Source organism: Canis lupus, chromosome 17 (assembly GCF_048164855.1).
Source record: "Canis lupus baileyi chromosome 17, mCanLup2.hap1, whole genome shotgun sequence".
Lineage (NCBI taxonomy): Eukaryota > Metazoa > Chordata > Mammalia > Carnivora > Canidae > Canis > Canis lupus.
The window spans coordinates 34,204,486-34,217,761 of record NC_132854.1 but is presented as its reverse complement, the minus strand read 5'-3'; positions in this window follow the sequence as shown (position 1 = coordinate 34,217,761).

The window sequence follows — 13,276 nt, the reverse complement described above, 5'->3', positions numbered from 1 at the left end:
GCCTGCCCTACAGGTTATTGTAAAGATCAAATGTGATAATGTATAAAGCACGTAGGACAGTGACTGGCCCTTAGGATGGACTTACGGTTTGTGTTTGTGCTGGGATATTATGATGCCTTTTCCTCCCTTTCAAAATAGAGACACTAACATCATCTGCAATTCCAAGAGTTCAAGTATTTTCTATTTGTATTAGACAAGAGAGCACCTTTGAGTCACTCCTGTAATGATCTCTTTGGCAGCCCTTAAAAGTTAATTTACAGGCTTTGAGAGATTGTCCAAAAGACTCAGAATCCCCTGATTCCTAAAAAAAAAATTAAATAGTTAAAAAAAGTCTAGATCCTTTGGCTCTATGAAACCCATTCAGATAAAGATATAGAATTAGGTATTTTTTTAAATAAAAATCTTAGTGCAGAGTGCCAGACCAATTCTGAAGGGTGTAGGGTTAAATTATAGCTCCTCAGGTTACCTTTAGTATTAAAATTATTGTTTGATGTATTTATTTTTGTGAAATATTACATGAGACAACATTGGACAGCTGCTGGGAATGGATCTATGTACAAAAGCTGGCTTTTCCCTTCTTCAAGAAAGAAAAGTGATTGGTATACTCCATTACTTTGTTTTTCTTTGCAATCCTTCTTTTTCTTTTCTTCCTCCCTCTTTCCCTTCCTTTATCTTCCCTTTTTCTTCCTTCTTTCTTTCTTTCCTTCCTTCCTTCCTTCCTTCCTTCCTTCCTTCCTTCCTTCCTTCCTTCCTTCCTTCCTTCCTTCCTTCCTTCCCTCTTCCTTCCTTCCCTCCCTCCCTCCCTCATTATTTTGAGGGTGGAGACAAGATGGAAGGCTATACTATACTAGCTAAATTAGAAAAGGCAGAAATGCTTTGCTGGCCTGGTTTGCTGTAACTTTCCTATATGACTACACTGTACAGCTAGGACCTAGAAATACCTGTCCTGTTACTTAACCTGTCATTTAAGACAGCCTCAAATGGTTTAGTGTGATTTAATCACTCATTCTCTTTCTCTCTCTATCACTTACTATGCAGTCATTATCATGGGTTCTTATCAATATGGGATGCCAACTAATGCTTTTGAATACTTACTGCTTTGGAAACTCTTGGCATTAGGTCTAGTTGCCTGTGGATTGAATGCACCACCTGCATCCCTTTTATCCATTTCTTACAGGCAGTGCTCCTTCAGTGTTCTAGCCTGACTCCAATTTGCAAATGATGTTTCCACCATGAGTCTTTGGCTTGTATAAACCTTTAGCTCTAGCAGATCCAGCTATCTGGGAAGGGTAAGAGGTGAAATGAAGATGAGGCAGCTCTTACAACAGGCCAGGGTTCTGCCTGGAAGCCATGGTTTGAAAGCATAACTCCCCCTCTTGGCACCGAGAGGAACCAGGAAAGAAAGACCTGTAGGCTTGGGCCTGGGCCTGGGCCTGGGCCTGTCTTTGGTCTTGGAACTCCTATGTCACATTTACCCCATGACATTAATTTTTGGATAAGCCTGGAGTGGACTGTATGAGTTCCAAAAAGCTTAACAATTAGGAGAAAAAGGCCAAGAACATAAATTTCTATTTTTTATTGACAAAGGAGAAAACACTAGTATTTAGTATTATATACATTCACAGCTGAAGATAAAACTGCTTTGAAGCACAAAAATTTATTATAAAAAAGGCAACCTTTCACTTTTTCCAAAATTGGACCATCACAGTCTTTTGTCTTCCCAATTTTATTATTTTCCTGGAGTGTTGCTTATGTAGAAAGTGGTTTCTTACATTTTTTTAATCATGTGATTCAACATTTCAAAATTTCTTGGTTTGATCGCCTTAAAACCTTTCTCCTGATTATCAATGAAAGCCTTCAGGGGTCTGGGGACCTCGCCTCTTTCCTTTCAAGTATGCTTGAAATCAGCAGGCTCTTACATTTCAGAATTTAATTTTAGGGCTGTAAGAACAATTCAGCATCCCAGTTTTGAAATTTGATGCCTTTTCTAGTCACTGTCCATCTTTTCTGCTTTTCTTCCTCATGTCTCCATCCCTCCTCACTGAACTCTCCCATGACATCAAAAGGAGCCCTGCTTCGAAGGGGCAAAATCACTCACAAGACATTCTGTTTTAGTGTTTCAAATTTAAATTGTGATTCTACTTTATAAGGACCATGTTTCCTTTTCTGTTTTTCTTAGAACCCAACCCATGACTGAATTTTAAATGGGGAAAAAAATGCTGAGAAGAAATTAGTTAAATATTGTATTGGAAAATGCTCAGAAAAGGTTTAAAAATTATTATGATTATGGTCCCTGCTTTATCTAAAGTCATTTTGCTCTATTAATAGCATTGCCTAATTGTAACTTTTTAAATGCATAGGACTTACATGGAATATAATCAGTTCAACCTAAATCACTAGGTTACACCTAAGAATTAATGTTGCTTTGTACTTCTACATTAAAAAGCAGTTCTTAGGTTCCTAATTTAAGAAAAAAAATCAAACAGAAATTTAGACAAATATATCCTGGTGAAATGCATTGATATTGGAAAGAGAATAAATGAAAAATAGTCACTTCAGGTACAAGTAGTGGGAAAGGCATGCATTCTGGACAATGAAGGAGAAGAATCATGGAATATTTGGAGAGCCAGAGAGAAAGAGGGAGAGAGAGAGAGAGAGTGTGTGTATGTGTGTGTGTGTTGGGGAGGGGGGAACTGAACTCTTCTCTATTTTTTTTTTTCTCTTCTATATTTTTTACCTTTTCTCCACACCATGGTGTGGCAGGTGCTAGAAATACGAACTGAGCTCTTGTCCCATTCATGTACCCAACAAATTATGTATCTCTGGTCAGGAGATAACTTTGCTCCTGTAACCCTCAGATTTTTCATCCCTTAAATGAGTAGATTCTCTGTCCATCTGTCTCTTCTTGGGTCACCTTTTCATGCTAATCTTTGGAAGTATATCAAAGAAAGTATCTTAGCATTAATTTCAGCCCATGTTTTCTTGTTCCTGTTCTTGGACCATTGGTTGGTTTCTTTGGAGACAGTTTCTGACTATTATGCCAATTGTTACAAAGTTGTGAATATCAAATTACAACCTATAGTTAATATTCAGCATTATTAGAATATTTTAAAGCAAAATCCACCAGATACAGAGTTCGTGGAGAGAATATGGCATTGCCTTTCTCCCTGTAGTCCTTTAACAAAATCTGGTTTTATGGAGCTAAATTTTAAAGTGTTTATAATCAATGATGGCATTTTGTACTGTAGTTACTGCTGTAAGAAGAAAGAATTTCTAGTATTAAAAATTGAGAACAATTTAAATTTCAATGGTAAGTGAATAAATATGAGAAATATACTTCCAAAGTAATAAGGAAATTTATATGAATGCCATTCAGTTTGTAATAGTAGCAGTACAAAAATCACAGAACCATTTTATAAAGAACTTTTATAGATTAGATGGAATTATCATGTGAATTCTGTATTTAAAAAACTGAGGGATCCCTGGGTGGCGCAGCGGTTTGGCGCCTGCCTTTGGCCCAGGGCGCGATCCTGGAGACCCAGGATCGAATCCCACGTCGGGCTCCCGGTGCATGGAGCCTGCTTCTCCCTCTGCCTGTGTCTCTGCCTCTCTCTCTCTCTCTCTCTTTCTGTGACTATCATAAATAAATAAAAATTATAAAAAAAAAAAAAAAATTTAAAAAACTGAATTTGGGGGCTGCTGGTTGGCTCAATTGGTAGAGCATGCAACTCCTAATCTCAGGGTTGTGAGTTCAAGCCCTACATTGGGCTTTAAATAAATGAATAAATCAATAAATCAATACGTAATTGAATTTGGTTCTGTCCAATTTTATGGAATAAGTGTATTCTATATTTTCCTTTAAATGTGACACTAGTGCTATCAGAACTGTTTGCTTATGTCTTACAGAACTTTGTATATGTATGTAAAGAATTTATTAAGGGAAATGTTTAAAATGAAAACAATATATATTCTTCTATTTAGTTTCTAATAAGCATGAAACAAAAATTTGACATGTCTTTGTAGAAGTAATTCAAAATAGAAAATAAAAACTGTTTGATATTAAGACAAAAGACTTAATTCTCTTGGATGATATTTGTCAATTTTCATAATTTGGAAGCTCCTGGAGGCCAGAGGTCTTATCTGTTTTGTTTATTGCCAGATGACCAGTTTTGTGTATGGTGTATTCTTAATATATGTTTAATTATTGACTAGATATATTTGATTCCACTGAAAATCTTCCTTTATATTCTTGTATACAATGATTGTAGATCGTTTTATACCAAAATTATTTGATTCATATATTCTGGGCTTTATGACCTTTTTCTTTTTTTTTTTAAGATTGTATTTATTTATGTGGGAGAGAGTACAAGAGAAGAGAGGGAGGAGGGGCCGAGGGAGACCAGTGTGGAGCTCAATCCCAGGACCCTGGGATCTTGACTTGAACCAAAGGCAGACACCTAACCAACTGAGCCACCCAGGTGCCCTGACTTTATATCTTATCTTGACTAAGATATCATTCACAGGACTGAGTTGACCATAGATAAAGTAGTCTTGCCTAGACTTTTCCCCCCTCTTTTGGCCATTTTTTTTTCTTTTTCTCAGTTATTAAAAAATGTTTCCAAGTTTGTTGCTCTGTTCCAGAGTCAAAGTGATTTAAATGTATATGTGACCTTGTGATTAGGAACTGATAACTAATCAATGAACAAGGATTGGCTGTTTGATAAACCACTGATAACCTGAGTAAAGGGCATTGTTGAGTTAATGTAATTACATTTATATATATATATATATATATATATATATATATATATGATTTGAAATAATAGCTATAGTTACATAGAAATAGGAAGGTTTTTTTTAAGATTTTATTATTTGACAGAGAGAGAGAGAGACAGAGAGAGACAGAGAGAGAGAGAGTGCACACAAGCAGCGGGAAGGGTCAGAGGGAGAAAGAAGCAGGCTCCCTGCTCAGCAGGGCTCCTAAGACCCTGGAATCTTGACCCCATCTGAAGGCAGATGCTCAACCAAGTGAGCCACCCAGGTGCCTGAAATAGGAAGTTTCTGACTCTGTATTTTTTAAATGGCTGGAAGTTTATTTAGGACATATGCAAATCCTTTATCTGAGCATTGGATTCTCATTGTTTCACTTTTCTAGGTGTTTGATGGCTTTCTGTGTATTGAAACCATCTCTTCAGATGACTTTTGAATCAGAAATCAGAGAATGGTACTCCTATTGGTGTGGCTTACCCTTCTCTTACTTCCTGGGTGAGGAAGCAAGTTAGAGAATTGAGCCGAATAGTTTGGCCTACTGATGGAGATTTGTTTCAGGACTGAGTTGAGCCTTTGGGCTTCCCCAGTGAGCCTCCCCATGTACATTTCACACTTGCAAATGTGCTCGCACAGGAGTCTTCAGGAAGCAGCAGCCAGTTTTATATGAGCAGTCTTACAATTTGAAGATAAGCAATGCCAAATTTAACCAGATGGTAAGTATGGAGTTACTTATAGATAACTTAATGCCATTAGAATAACTAATTAATTTAAAAATGCTTTCCCCACCCAAACCCTACAAAACATTATCCATCTGACATCAAGAATGTGAGATAAAGACATTAAAAATGATCAATGTTAGGGTCTTTCCTTTTCCCTGTTTAAGGGAGAAATGTGATATGCCCGTTGGTAAAAATTTAGTTCCTGCTTTTCAAATGCCGCACTTTTCTTCAAGCACTTATTTTATCATTTATCATGCAAAAAAAAAAAAAATTACCCTTGTAAAAATTCAACTTACATAAAAGTATACAATATCTATGAAATTCCTCTTTCCTAAAATGTCCCTTCCCACCCTGAACAACATATCTCACTTCCCTCCCAGAAGTAACCACTGATAAGATTTTGCTATATATTCTCCTTGACCTTTATTCTCTGCATAGTATAAACACTTCTGTTTTGAATTTCATATATAGAATCATATCACACATATTGTTCCATAATTTAATGTTTTCACCTGCATTTTTTCATATCAGTATACTGAGGTCCAGCTCATTATTTTTTAATGCTACAGAGTAAGTAGTCAATAGAATACAACTCAGTGCATACTTTTTGGGGTTTTACCATTTCTCTATTAATTAAATCATTCATGTTTTCTCCCCAATATTTCATTTATAAAAAAAGTTACGGTGAACTTTCTTGTATACATTTTCTCAAGTGTTTTCTTCTTTTGTTTTGTTATTTTTATTTTAAAGATTTTATGTCTTTATTCATGAGAGACACAGAGAGAATGGAAGAGGCAGAGGCTGAGGGAAAAGCAGGTTCCATGCGGGGAGCCCGATGTGGGTCTCAATCCCAGGACCCCCGTTCACACCCTGAGCTAAAGGCAAATGCCCAACCACCGAGCCACCCAGATGTCCCTTTTTTTGGTTATTTCTAATGAATTGCTTTAGTAACTTCACTCTGCATCTTTTGGCTTATATAACTAATACAAAAATTGGAGTGTGAAATGCAGAGGTACTATGTTTGCCTTTCTGAAGTTTTATGGCTGCATCCCAAATAAGGAGCTATTATAGCCTTTGAGCTATTGAATTCGTCTTTCCACGGAGACTCCCCATGAACTCTGGGGAGGTGGGGTACATGGTAATGGCAGGAAACATAGAGATCCACATGTTGATTCATCTATTAATTGGTTCTTATCTTTAAAATAAACAACCCAAAACTTTCCTTAACACTACATACCTCTATAGCTGTGGCTTCTCAATGCAACTTAATCTTCACATTGCAGTCAAACTTCACTACAGAGGAATCTTTGCTTGCTTTAGGTGCTTCCTTCCCATTCAGCTCTCCACCCACTGAAGTCCAGGCTCTGTTCCACCTCAGCTACCACCACTGAAACTGCTCCCATAATGACCTGGTTACCAGCTTCTTGCATGAATTTCAGGCCCTTCTTCACTTGGCCTCTAGGCACCAGGCAAGACTCTCAATCATTTCTTACTAAAGTTCCTATCTCCTTTGGTTTCTATGACACAACTGTATCTGCATGTTCTCCTTCAGAAGAAAGTAGCAGAAAACTCAAATTGATTTAAGCAATAAGGAAATTCTTAGGAAGTTCACACAAATGCAAGTCTAGAGGTAGAGCAAGTATCCAGGGGGGCTGGCTCCAGCTCCATATCTCTATGATTCTTCTGGCTTGATTTTCTTCTTTCAGTTGGTTTCCTTCTCAGACTACGGGGAGTGAGGGCTACAGCAAGTCGGGTTTCATAGTTACTGAGAATGACATCTGGAGGAAGGGAAAGCATTGCTTCTTGAAGTTCTACTAGGAGAATAATGAAGAATTTCTCTTGATTCTCATTAAACTTTTTTTAAAAATATTTTTCCAGTTTTATTAAAATTATTGACACATAACATTGTATAAGTTTAATGTGTACGTGACTTGATATATGTATATATTGCAAGCTGATTACCATAATAAGTTTAGTTAATGTCCATCACTCAGTTATAATTTTTTTCTTGTGATGAGAACTTTTATTTATTTCTTTTGTTTTTATTTAAACTCCAGTTAGTTAACATACTCTGTCATATTAGTTTCAGGTATACAATATAGTGATTCAGCACTTCCATACCTTACCTGGTGCTCATCACAGCCCTCCTTAATCCCCATTACCTATTTCACCCATCCCCACCCACCTCCCCTCTGGTAACCATCTGTTTGTTCTCTAGGGTTAAGAGTCACTGAGAACTTTTAACATCCACTCGCTTAGCATCTTTCAAATATACAATACAGTATTTTAACTACATTCACCATCTGTATTACTTCCCCCATACCTATTTATCTTATAACTGGAAGTTTGTATCTTTTGACCAACTTCATCCATTTCATCAAAATTTCTTGAATTTCTTCAGATTACTTGTTCCTCATGGTCCCCAGAAAAGGGGGGAAGGTTATCTTTAGACTAGTTAGTTCAATCCTTGGAACTGGGGCCGGTAGCCTTCTTAGAGGCCCATGCATTTCACTGGAGGTGGGGCGGGGTTGGGGGAGGGTAGGAATTACGTGAAAGTAGAGCAGGAAATTGATACTTGTTAGGAAACCAATAATGTCCACCACAACTTCTGTTCCCTGGTTTTTGTTTTAGTTCTCTTGTTTTGTTTTGAATCTTAGATGTCTCTTCTTGGTTCCCTGATGATTTCCTCTTCTGTCCAGCCCTGTAATGTGGTCATCCCCAGAGTCCCTTCTTGCTTGTTTCTCTTCTCACTGTTTGTGTTAGCCCTGGGACAATTCATTCACTTCCAAGGCTATGTATGTTGATGACTTCCAAATCGATAACTCCAGACCATGGAGTTACTATGAACGGTAGACTCTTCTATCTGGTTGTGTATTTGTACATCTCCACTTGATTACCCCATATGCATTTCAAATTCAATATGTTCCAAACTGAGTTAATCACCATAGCCCAAGACCAGCACATTCTGTATTCCCAATCTCAGCAAGAGCCTCATCAAACACTATTCCCTAAGTCATGGTAAACCCTTTTTACTTCCTGACATTGAAGCAGTCATAAAGGCTTATTGATCTAGCTGCCAAAATTTAACAGGGCCATGGGCTATGAGAAATCCTTTCTATAGTACCCTTTCTTTCCATTTTGGGTTGTGTTCTTGTCTTATGTGATCTTATGGCACTTTGTATATAACTAGAAGAGCACTAATGTAGTTCACTAACTCTTTGACTGGAGGTACTGCATCTATTAGTTTTTAATATCCCTGTTTAATATCGCAGCAGAGCACCTTGAACACTGTAGTTGTTCAGGAAATGTTAGATGATTATTAAATGAGTTTAATCTTTAAATACTATTAGGCCATTATTATTTTCGGCTACTCTCCCAAGTTCTGAATGCCTGATGCTCTTCATTGACAGACTTGGTCCTGCTTTGTGGTTGGAGTGGGTGGAGTCAGTGGGAAAATGCCAGAAGCTGTGTCCTAAGGCAGTGAGTGCCAGGTCAGGGCCAGTGTAAACAGTTTGAAACTAGGTCACAGATCCAAATAGGGCTGGATGAATCTAGGAAGCTAAGGCATGAAGCCAATTGGGTTGGTGTCTGAGTTTTTGAAGAGTCTGATGTGAAGAATATCTTAGAATTAATCTCAGGTCCATGAGAAACATCTAGGGCACCTTTTCATCCACCTTAAGATGCTCAGAGTGTTATAGTCTTTGGCATACAATGATAAATAGGACATGATTCCTAACCTTGTAGGAACTTATGGTTAAGTGGGAAAGTGGATATGCAAAAAAACTTACACTTTAATGTAAGAAGTGATATAGTAAAAAAAAAAAAAAAATATGTATGCAGCATTAAGGAATCCAGAAGAAGGAGCTAATGCATGTTCCTAGAAATTGTGATGACCTTTCGAGGATCTTTGTTAAATGAGTCTTTAAAAAAAAAAACACCTCAAATTTAGCATTTAACTCCATAAATTTCCCCCGGGCAAATCACTTCCTTTAATATGTAGGCAAAAGTTTGTTTGCTCCACCATATCTATATGTCATAATTTTTTTCCAGGGCTCATAGGGATTGCCATTCCATGGAAATCTTTTCAGTAGCTTGGTACTCAAGCTATAAATACAAGAGGTTTTTTGTTTGTTTGTTTGTTTTTTTGAGGATTTTTTTTATGCAGAGAAAAGAAAAAAAGAAAGAGTTTATTTTAGATATATAAAAATTAATATTTAATAGATTACATTTATCAACAATAGCTTTAAATTACTATTGTAAGCTTAGCTTGTAAATCTTATTCTGCTTAAAAGTCTAACAATTTTTACATCACTTTATAGGAATTTAAATAATGTTTGTAAAATAAAAACCCTTAAACTTTAAAATTGAATTTATAAATTTAATATATGTGATTTTCCTAGTAACTGCTATAGTTGCATGACTTTATAAAGAAAATTCTTAAATTTTAAAATAACTCTTCTAAATCTAATTGAACACAAATGTGGATAACCTTAAATATTCTGTTATGTATAAAGTTAGATTTCAACAACTCTAAATCTATCTTATAATTATATACACTTTAAATTTGTAAGTTTGACCCTTTATTGTCATAGGTCAAATTTTCTTTCATATTATGAATACTTAACCAAGTGTGCTCAGATTTTTTTTGTTAACATCTTCTATTTACTTATTTAGGAGACACAGGATTCTCTAAATCAGGTAGTGGCAAGAAAGACAGGGTCCAGCTATGTTGTTAAGACTGGAGTACAGTGGCTGTCCACAGGCACAGTCCTACCACTGTGATTGTTTTTACCTGCTCTATTTTTGACATGGGCCAGTTTGTCCGTCCTGAGGCAACCTGTTGGTTCCTGCTCTGGGGAGGTCACTATGGATGCCGAACTTAGTGCAGACGCCGGAAAGGCATAACGGACCACAGCCCAGAACTGCTGGGCTTTAAGCCATCCTCCTGCCTCAGCCTCCCAGGTAAGTGGGACTTCAGGCACATGCCATGCCTGGCTAGATTTTTAAATGTAGAAATATTCAGCATTGGAGTTTGATTTTCTTAACCATTTCTCTACTTAATTGGAAACTTTTCCAAGGCTGGGAGATGCTTACTCTATGTGAACAAGATTATAACTCAGTTTTTTTCCCCCCAGTGCAATTGCATTCTTGGAGACTCTGGGACATCCTGCATTCATTTGTGGTTGGGGTGGTTTCAGGTTCCTAAATGCTGGATTCAAGAGAGAGATTTCCTAATAATTTCATCTATTCATTCATTTCTGGAATCCCTGCCTAGCCTGCTATCATCACTTGATTGAATTTTGCATTTCTTTGACTCTTAAGACATTTAAATGTCTTGCCATCTACTGGATCTAATGACTGTGGTACTTGTGAATTTTTTGCATTCTTTTTATCTCCTTCCTTTCAGCTACGGCCACAACATTCCCATAATATAAGATCATTCCACTGAAACCTGGCTATCCTTCAAGGGTTTTAAGTTAGTAAAGTCACAATTTTGAAAGGTTATCCTGACTTAGGCCAGCCAGGATCTTTTACTGTGTTTGCTAGTTGGCTGGCTCATTCTCATTTTATGGTCTTAGTTTGAATGTACCTCCCTCTCAGAGTTTTTCTCAGATTTCCCTAAGAAAGGGCACCTTAATCATTATTATTTTTTAAAGATTTTATTTATTCATGACAGACAGAGAGAGAGAGAGAGGCAGAGACACAGGTAGCAGGAGAAGCAGGCTCCACACAAGGAGCCCAATGTTGGACTCGATCCTGGGACTCCAGGATCATGCCCTGGGCCGAAGGCAGACGCTCAACTGCTGAACCACCCAGGCATTCAAAGGGCGCCTTTATTATTAAATAAAACAGCACTTATTAAAAAATGTTCGTCCTACCGCATAAAAAAAATCTTGAGGAAGAATAAAGCTGGAGGTATCACAATCCCAAATTTAAAGATACACTACAAAACTGTAGTAATCAAAACAGTATGGTACTGGCACAAAAATAGACACATAGATCAATGGAACAGATTAGACAGCCCAGAAATAAACCTATGCTTATACAGTCAATTAAACTACAACAAAGGAGGCAAGAATATGCAATGGGGAAAAGACAGTCTTTTCAAATGGTGCTGGGAGAGCTGGACAGCTAGGTGAAAAAGAGTAAATCTAGACCACTGACTTATACTATACATAAAAATCAACTTGAAATGCATTGAGACCTTAAATGGGACATCTGAAACCATAAAGCTCCTAGAATAAAACATAGGCAGTCATTTCTTTGACATTAGCCATGGAGACATTTTTCTAGATAGGTCTCCTAAGGCAAGGGAAACAAAAGCAAAAACAAACTATTGGGATGACACCAAAATGAAACACTTGTATGGCGAAGAAAATCGTCAACAAAATGAAAGAGCAATCTACTGAATGGGAAGAGATATTTGCAAATGATATATCCAATAAAGGGTTAATATCCAAAATATATACAAAAAATTATACAACTCAACACCAAATAAGCAAATAATCTGATTAAAAATGAGCAGAGGACCTATGTAGACATTTTTCCAAAAAATATGTACAAATGGCCACAGATAGATGAAAAGATGTTCAACATCACTAATCATCAGGGAAATATAAATCAAAACCACAACAGGATATCATCTCATATCTATTAGAACCAAAAAGGTAAGAAACAAAAAATGTTGGTGGGGGTGTAAAGAAAAATGAACACTTATGCACTGTTGGTGGGAATGTAAATTGGCACAGCCATTGTGGAAAACAGTCTAGAGGTTCCTCAAAAAATTAAAAATATAATTATCTTATGATCCAGTAACTTCACTACTGGGTTCTTACTCAAAGAAAATGAAACACTAATTCGGAAAGATATATGTATCCCTGTGTTTGTTGCAGCATTATCTATAGGTAACGTATGGAAGCAACCCAAGGGTCCATCAAAAGATGAAAGGATAAGAAAGATGTGGTACACACACACACACACACTCACTCTCTCTCACACTGGAATATTACTCAGCCATAAAAAAGAATCAGACCTTGCTGTTTGCAGCAACATGGATGGACCAGGTATAATGCTAAGTGAAATAAGTCAGACGAGAAAGACAAGTACCATATGATTTCACTTATGTGGAATTTAAGAAACAAAACAAATGAACAAAGAAAAAAAGAGACAAAAAGACCAAAATCTTAAATACAGAGAACTGATGGTTACCAGAGGGGAAGTGGGTGAGGGGTTGGGTGAAATAGATAAGGGGGATTAAGAGTATACTTACCGTGACAAGCACTGAGAAATATATGGAATTCTTGAGTTATTAAATTGTACACTTGAAACTAATATAACCTTGTATGTTAACTATACTTCAATAAAAAATAAACACTAAAGACCTGTGATTAATTAATCTACTTGTTACTTGTCTGTCCCACTAGAGTACAAGCTCCATGTAAAGGCTAGTCTTTTTTTTTTCAATTAAACATTTTATTTTGAAGTAATTTTAGAGTTATAGCAGTTGAAAAGATGATAAAGAGTTCTATGTACTCTTCATCTAGCTTCCCCAAAGAATATGCTCTTATATAATTGTAATGTATTATATAATTGTACTTATATAATTGTACTATAGTACATTACCAAGACCAGGAAGCTGACATTGCTCCAATACTATTGTCTAGACTTACAGAGTTCATGGGGGGTTCACCAGTGTACATACACTCGTGTGTATACATGTATACATATGCACATGTGTGTAATTCTAAGAAATTTTATCCCATGTATGGACTCATGTAGCCTACCAC